This window comes from Gossypium hirsutum, chromosome A01, assembly GCF_007990345.1.
Source record: "Gossypium hirsutum isolate 1008001.06 chromosome A01, Gossypium_hirsutum_v2.1, whole genome shotgun sequence".
Taxonomy (NCBI): domain Eukaryota; kingdom Viridiplantae; phylum Streptophyta; class Magnoliopsida; order Malvales; family Malvaceae; genus Gossypium; species Gossypium hirsutum.
The window spans coordinates 25056447-25064875 of NC_053424.1; the positions used below are offsets into that span (position 1 = coordinate 25056447).

The 8429-nt window shown below is 34.8% G+C and overlaps 1 non-coding gene across 1 annotated transcript; it reads left to right on the top strand.

Moving 5' to 3' along the window:
• Nucleotides 1–7319: 7319 nt before the first annotated feature.
• LOC121207978 (small nucleolar RNA R71) lies at nucleotides 7320–7426 on the top strand. The gene has a single exon (XR_005903039.1). It is a non-coding gene; the product is annotated as a small nucleolar RNA R71 (small nucleolar RNA).
• Nucleotides 7427–8429: the final 1003 nt, after the last annotated feature.

The following is an 8429-nucleotide window of genomic DNA, read 5'->3' on the forward strand; positions in this document are numbered from 1 at the left end:
ACGAGAAACCATCCTCATAAGTTTCATGATATTCAAGCCTGTGGTACAATGTCCCTAATTAAAGAAAGGGTACCAATCTGCTCGGGGGTCTCTAGGAGGTCAAAGTGACGACCTAAGCGTGTTACATATGAGATTATACAGAGGGGTCCTCTCTGTGATCTCTCACTCTAATTACAACAACATTGAGCTACGAAATGGGCTAAATCAATCGGGTGTTGCTCATGTATGCTCTATAAGAAATATGAATCTAAAGTACCCACGACGCTCATACTCTCCTTTTGGCCAGTCAAAGTATGAGCTAAAATAGGGTGAATGTATTACAGGATTGGAGGAAGGCACTAAGCCTTGGACTGACTCAGGTTGTATAAAATGACAACCTTAGAGATGTTCGACCAGTAGAGAGAGGTAGAGTGATGGATGCATCGTGGGAGGAAGAAGAACTCGGTCATGGCTAAGAAATCATCAGACTATAGGCTGAGAGTGACACCAAAGACCGCAATACTAAAATATCGAGTGTTACTGTCAAGACGAAATGATATAGCTTATGGGTCGTCCCCCGACGATAGCACTATTTAAACCCAATGCTTTATCCTTCAGATGTTGGTACCTCTCCTCATGGGGTGGATGGTAGAAGGTGAGGTATTGATGGCGAGTGTTTGCAGTTAGAGGGGATAAAGATGAGGTCCCAGTAGCTTTTCATTTCTTGGAATGAGCGGGGACCTTACTCTTCCTCATGTGTTCGACATCATGTACCTAAAAAACTAATGACAACTAAATCATTATAGGCCCAGAAAAATTAGCACCACTTAAATATATCAGATAAACAAATCAGCATATGAAAAAAAACAAATTAGCACGCAATTTATCTCAAGACAAACACTGAAACACTTAACTAACATAACTAAAATCTACTCCTAAGAACTGAAACTAATGCTAATGAAGCATAAATAATTTAACTAACAATCTAAAACTAATTGCAGTGATAATAATAATTATAATACAAAGAATAAACACAATAATAATAGTAGTAATAATAAAAATAACAAAATAATAATAATTAACTAAAATAAAATAATTTAAAACTAATTCTAATCACATGCACAGTAGTACTAGTAAGTAGAGTAATAATAACAATAAAAATAATACTAAAATGAAAAAAAATAAAAGTATTAAAAAGGAAATGGAGGGGCCAAACTGTGGTAAGGAGCGGTAGACGACAATAGCGGTGGACGGAGGGATAATCGATGGTGGTGAAACGACTAATGGAAAAATGGCCACAGTGGATCTAAGGTCGGCGGTGTTGGGTAGAGATGAGGGAGTAAGTCAGATAGTGTTGGATGTGGATTAAGGGGATGAAATGGCATGTACGGTGGTCGAGAAGGGATTATGGTGAGTAACATTAAAAAATGGTTACGTTGAGGGAAGAGTGGTTGAGGTCAAGAAAGGAGTAGGGAAGAAAAACAATAAAAATAGATGGCTTGGACGAACAACAACAGTGGTGGTTAAAAGGAGGAGAAAGGGTTCTATTGTGAGTGGTGTGAGAGTCATGGTTGTGTGGTGGTCAGGCTAGCAAAGGAGGGGAGAAAAGGAGACCGGCGGTGTGAGTGGATAGGAACAGTAGTGGCTAGTTATGAAGGATAGGGGGAAAGCAACGGCTAGGGGTAGTTAAAGAACAAAAGTAAAAAAATTCAAAACCTTAGCTTATAGATTACACTGTCGTGTATTTGGCCTGTGTTAGTCTACACGGCCATGCCTATCAACCTTGTGTGCACTCTAAGACCATGTGTAACTGAAATTTTTTTAAAAAATTGAGGCCATTATCCGCACGGACGTGTGTGATGCTTGTTCGCTTCTTCCATGCCCGTGTGCAAGGTTGTGTGTCTCGCATGACATGTTTCCAGACCGTGCAACTCTCTATGCCTGTGTGAGTTAAAATAAAATAGAAAAAATTAGCTGCCGTATGCACACAGCCTAGGAAACGCTCGTGTGCCCAAGCCTATGTCCTACACAATCGTGTCTCCAAGCTGTGTGGATCACCCCAGATTGAGTGGACATTTTTTTTGAATTTTTTTTCAATTTTTTAAAGTGATAAAAATAAAAATAAATGTACTAATGGTTTGTTTTTGAAATAACATGGAAGTAACATAAATGAATAAAATAAAAACACTCGGGTTTCCTCCAGAGAAGCGCTTATTTAAAGTCTAAGCTTGACTTCCCTTTTTAAGCTAACGGTTAATACTAATCTTGGAGTCGAAACTCCTCTCTCTCTTTATCAATTTTACCACCAAAATAAAGTTTGTAATGATGATTATTTACCTTGAATGTGCTGAAATCAAGGTGTGTTACCTCAATGGTTCTATATGAAATACATTTTGTACTGTAACACCCTTAACCCGTATACGTCACCGGAATAGGGTTACAAGGCATTACCGGATAACACACCTCATTCACCTACATTTATACATTCATACTCAAAATCCAATCAAATCATTCACAGTAGCCCTTGTAAGGCTCTATGAGACCTTAAAACATGCTTAGAAGTGGTTCGGGACTAAACTGATAACATTTGCAAACTTTGAGAAACTTAGAAGATTTTCAAACATATAAGGGTCACACGCCCGTGTGAACAGGCCGTGTGCCTCACACGGCCACCTGACACGCCCATGTCAAAACAGGGCATACATACTGACTTGTACCATACAGCCATGGTTGTGGAAAAACTGGAGGGGTTACTGACTTGGGTAACACGGCCAACCACACGCCTATGTGCTAGCCCGTGTGCCACACACGACCAGTAGACACGCCCGTGTGTCTGAGCCATGCCAAATCCTGTAGGGTATACTAACTTTAATTCAAAAGGGTACCCCAGGGAACATACGGCCATGTAGCATGACCGTATGTCGCACACGGCTGAGACATACGCTCGTGTCTCTGCCCATGTGGACGAAAATAGGCCATTTGTAAAGCCAATTTGCCAACATTTTTCTCATGCACATAAAGCAACCAAAATATACCATTTTAATGCATATATAGGCAACAAAACATGCCAATTCATACACATATTATGCCATCTATCCTCAACCATTTCAACTATTCAATTCCATTTTCATAATATACCAAATCATTATGTCAAAATCACCAACCCCACATAACTTCTAAATGTATTTTCGTCACCTCATTATCAACTAAATCATGCCTCTCAAACATATCAATTCATCATCTATAAATCATACCATACGTGACATTTCTTAAACCACATTATTACCACATTTGCATTCCAAGCCAAAACACAAATACATAACATAAGCCAAATACACATTTTATACCAACCATGCGAAATCATAAGGCCACATTATAACCATTAACCAAAATCATTAATAAGCCATTTCAAATGACCATATACATTTCTAAAAAAAAACCATATCAAAAAGACCATAGCCTATACATGCCATAAAACCAAGCCACAAGGTGTAAAATACTGAAAATTAATAGCCAAATGTGTGATGCAATCTCTGTTGACTCCCAACCTGAGCGAACGTCCGAGACACTATAAGACATAAAAAAATAACACAAAGTAAGCTTCACAGCTTAGTAAGATTGTATGTGGGTCACAACATTCATGTAGCAATTCGAAATAGATAAATCATTAACATTTAAAGCATCAATTCGTGAGCTAACATCAAATTATTCATGTCCTCATTTGCAAGTTTTCAACTTCATGTAACTCGATACTTGAGTGGTTTTCCGTACATACCTGTACTGATACCTTTCTATTTATCACCCATACTCTTATCAAACCTCTCTGGTTTATAAGTGCTTATGATACAAATTCATCAATTTTCCGATGCCATAGTCCAACTATGGTCTTACACATACATTGCCAAGGCCCTGCTTTGGTCTTTCTTTCACGTGCCATAACATGGTTATGGTCTTATTAGTCGATTACCATATGTATATTTAGTTTAAACAACTATTATTCATATCTCACATAAAATTCAATATATACTTCATTACAGTCAAATAAACACAATTTGACATGAAACATACTTATACTTAATTCTTTCTTATTTAATATACATAATACAATATGAACTCACCAATTTACTTTCATTCGATTCTCACATAAGTTCTGTACATACCTGTATTACTTATTCCAACCGTACTTTAATTCTGGTCTTGACTATGCCCGTAGAATCATTCGATATTTCACACACTAAGTGCCATTCTCAATATCTCGCATACTAAGTGTCATTCTCAATATTTCACACACTACGTGCCATATTTGATATCCCGCACACTAAGTGCTGTACATAGCCGAAGCTATACCGAACCTCACACTAAGTGACATATTTAGCCGATATGCCATCAAACATAACAATAGTCACGTATATACAATTTATACGATATCAAAGCATTAAAAACATAAATATAACAATGCTTATTGCATACAAACTTATCTCAATCGTCAAAATGACGAAACGAATCGACTAATCCAATACTTTGTTTTCTCCCATTCTAGATCCAAATCTCATTTTTCTCAATTTATATAATAACAAAATTTACTTATTTAATCATTAATTCATTCAATTTAACACAATTTATACAATTTTTTCAAAATTACACTTTTGCCCCTATTATTCCATATTTTTGCAATTTAGTCCTTATCACATAAAATCACAATTTCATGAAATTACCCAAGGTAGCCAAATTTTCCATATATTACTACCAACCCATATTTTTAATTTATTTCACATTTCAACCCCTCAATTTAAACTTTTCACAATTTAATCCTTATTTGACATTTTTACCAAAAATCACTTAACAAAACATATTAATCTATCAAAAAATATTCATTTTCCATCATCAACTCTCAAAAAATCAAGATATCATCAATGGAAACTCATAAATTCATTAAAAAATTTAGAAATTAGGGTACGAGCTTGCTAGAACACGAAGCAACGATCACAAAAACATAAAAATCATCAAAAATCGAGCTAAAAACATACCTCAATTAAAGACAACAAGGGCCGAACCCTAAAATACTTGCATGGATATTTTTCTTATCTACAGTCGGTGGAAGATGAAGAAAATTAACATGATTTTGGCTTTTATTTTAGTTAATTAAGTCATTTTAACCATTTTACCATTTAACCTTTAATAATATTTAAAATTTCCATTATACCAAGCCATAGAATTCCACTATCAACATTTATGGGATAATTACCACTTAAGGAGTCCCACTATTTAATATCACAGCCATTTAATACCTTTAAATTTATAGAATTCAACTTTTACGCTTTACGCGATTTGGTCCTTTTTACCAAATTAACCATGCAAACAGTAAAATTTCTTTACGAAAATTTCACATAACTGTAATATCATGCTGAGAATATTAAAATAATAATAAAATAAATTTTTCAATGTTGAATTGTGGTTCCAAAACCATTGTTTCGATTAACCCTAAGAACAGGTTGTTACATGTACGACAAATGGGTTTGACCCTCTTGATTTAAGCTCTAAAGGGAGCATTCGTGGATCTAATTTGTCTAACAGTACTTTGTCCCCAACTTTGAATTGGTTCATCCTCTTTACATGCACACTATGGAATTTTTTAGTTTTTTCTTTGGCCGTTCTTGGGTTCTCACCAAACCTTTGTTTACCATTCATTTAATTCATCGAGCTGCACCATTCGGTTTTTACTCGTCCATTGATTTTTATCACCATGAGACGGATATTGTTCAAACACATATTCATTAGTGAATTCCTGCAAAGAATGTTGAGCCACATTAATAGAATAACGAGTATCATCGCACTCATTAGGAACTCTAACAAAATCATTTGATTGAAGAGTAACATTTTCCAACTACACTCAGCACAAGTTCATAACTATTCACATCAATAACAGTTCTAGCATGGCTAAAAATGGTCGACCTAAAATCATGGATACCTCAGTATTCTCATCCATGTCCAATATAACAAAATCAACATGGAATATAAATTTATTGACTTTAACAAGTACATATTCAATAATACCCCTAGGATACATAATTGATCTGTCAGTTAATTGAATATTCATCCTAGTGGGTTTTGGTTCCCCGAGACCAAGTTGTTTAAACATTTTATTAAGACATAACATTTATACTAGCTCCCAAGTTATCCAAAGCTTTTTCAACATTTAAACTGTCAATAAGACAACAAATAGTAAAACTCCCTCAATCTTTAAGCTTATTGGGAAGTTTGTTTTGGAGAATTGTCGATCAATCCTCATTGAGCTCCACAGTAGTAGTCTAACTTCCTTTTATTTGTTAACAACTCCTTCAATTTTTTTTTGCATATTTTGGCATCTATGAAAGTGCTTCAACAAAAGGTAAGTTAATATGCAATTTTTTTGAAATGTTCAAGAAATTTACCATATTGTTCTTTTATGCGGTCTTCCTTCAATGATATTGGATATGAAATTCGTGGTTTGTATTCTCTAACCATCAGATTATGCTCTTTTTTTTCCTCAACCCCATCATTTTTCTCAATAGTTTTTAGATTTACCTTTTTTTTAGGCTCGACTAACCGTTCCACGCTTCGAACAGTGACTACGTGGACTTGCTCATTTGGTTTAGTTTCAGTGTTACTAGGTAAACTACCTTGTTGTCTTTTTGAAACAAGTTTAGCAAGCTATCCAATCTGGTTTTCAAGCCCTTGAATTAATGCTTGTTGATTTTTTAGAGCTGTCTTATTGTTTTGAAATCGAGTTTTGGACACCGAATTAAATTTAGCTAACATCTCCTCAAGATTTAACTTTTTTTTTCTTGTCGATAAGATTGTTGAAAATTGGAAAGAGGTTGTGACCTTTGATTACCTTGACCACCCTAAGAGAAATTTGGATGATTCTTCCATCCTGGATTATAGTTATTGCTATAGGGGTTATTTTGAGGTATAGAATTGTTACTTATAAAGTTGACTTGCTCATGCTCTATGTTAAAACCGAAAGGTAAACATTCTAATTGACTATCCCTGCTCCAATTTCATCACAGTGCATTTTCGGATCCATCATGTTATTGTAACTCAAACCATCAATCTTTTTACTCAATGCTTTTACCTGACTTGCCAACAATTATGTGTCTATATTAAAAACATCGATTGTTTTAATCAATTTTGTTCTCATGACTTGCCACTGAGAGTTATTCAGTGTCATATCCTCAATAAACACTTAAGCTACCTCAGGTGTTTTATTATTCAATGTTCCTCTAGCTGTTGCATCAATTAGTTGCGTAGTCGAGAGATTTAAATCGTTGTAAAAGGTTTGAACTTGTAACCACAAAGGTAACCCATGATGAGGGCACCTTCTCAAAAGATCTTTAAATCTCTCCCATGCATCATATAATGTCTCCAACTCAATTTGAGCAAAAGAAGAGACGTTGTTCCTCAACTTAGCTATTTTAGTCAGTGAGAAGTACTTCAACAGAAACTTCTCAGTCATCTGATCCCAAGTCATGATAGAACCCCATGGAAGTGAATTCAACTGCTGTTTTGCCTTGCTCTTCAAAGAGAATGGGAACAATCGTAAGCATATGACATCATCAATAACACCATTAATCATGAATGTGTTGTGAATCTCTAGAAAATTAGCCAAATGAGCATTTGGATCTTGATCTTGTAACACATCAAACTGATATTGCTATACCATTTGAATTGTCTTTGGCTTTAGCTCAAAATTGTTTGCAGCAATAGTCGATCTGATGATACTTAAATCCGCCCCAATAAGAGTGGGCTTAGCATAGTAAAAAATAGTACGATGAGCAGGAAGTGCAAAAGGTTCTTGATTATTTTGATTATCCTCCATCTCCACAGTAATATCATTTTTCTCTTGATCATCAATTAAAATATGTTGATCTTGCCTTTCTTCTCTCGCCTCTCTATGATTTCTATGAGTAGTCTTTTTAATTTCACTACCAAACACTAACGATTTCAATGGGTTTCCTCTAGCCATAAACCAAAAGAGCCTATCAGAATCAAACAAATGAAAAATTAGAATGTAAAAATTAAATTAAAAACAAAATTATTAAAATAAAAATAAAAATGATAAAATTAACAGAAATAAAGTTTTCCTAATATTTTAGTCCCCAATAATGGCGCCAAAAACTTGATGTCCACGAAATCAACTAAAAATCTGAGTTAGGCAAGTGCACCTATCAATTAATAGTGTAGTTACAGTGAGCAAAGATATTGTTCCCACAAAGACCAAAAGTACTAGTAATTATCGTCTTTCTATATTTAACTGATAAATTTGAGTGATTGATTGATAACTAAAACTAACTAAATTAATTAACTACAAATGCGACAAAGAACAAATCATGAAAATATCGAATAAACAACCAAGAAGTGAAACAATACCCAAGAAAGAATCCGCCTAGATTTCATTTGTCATTATCAAT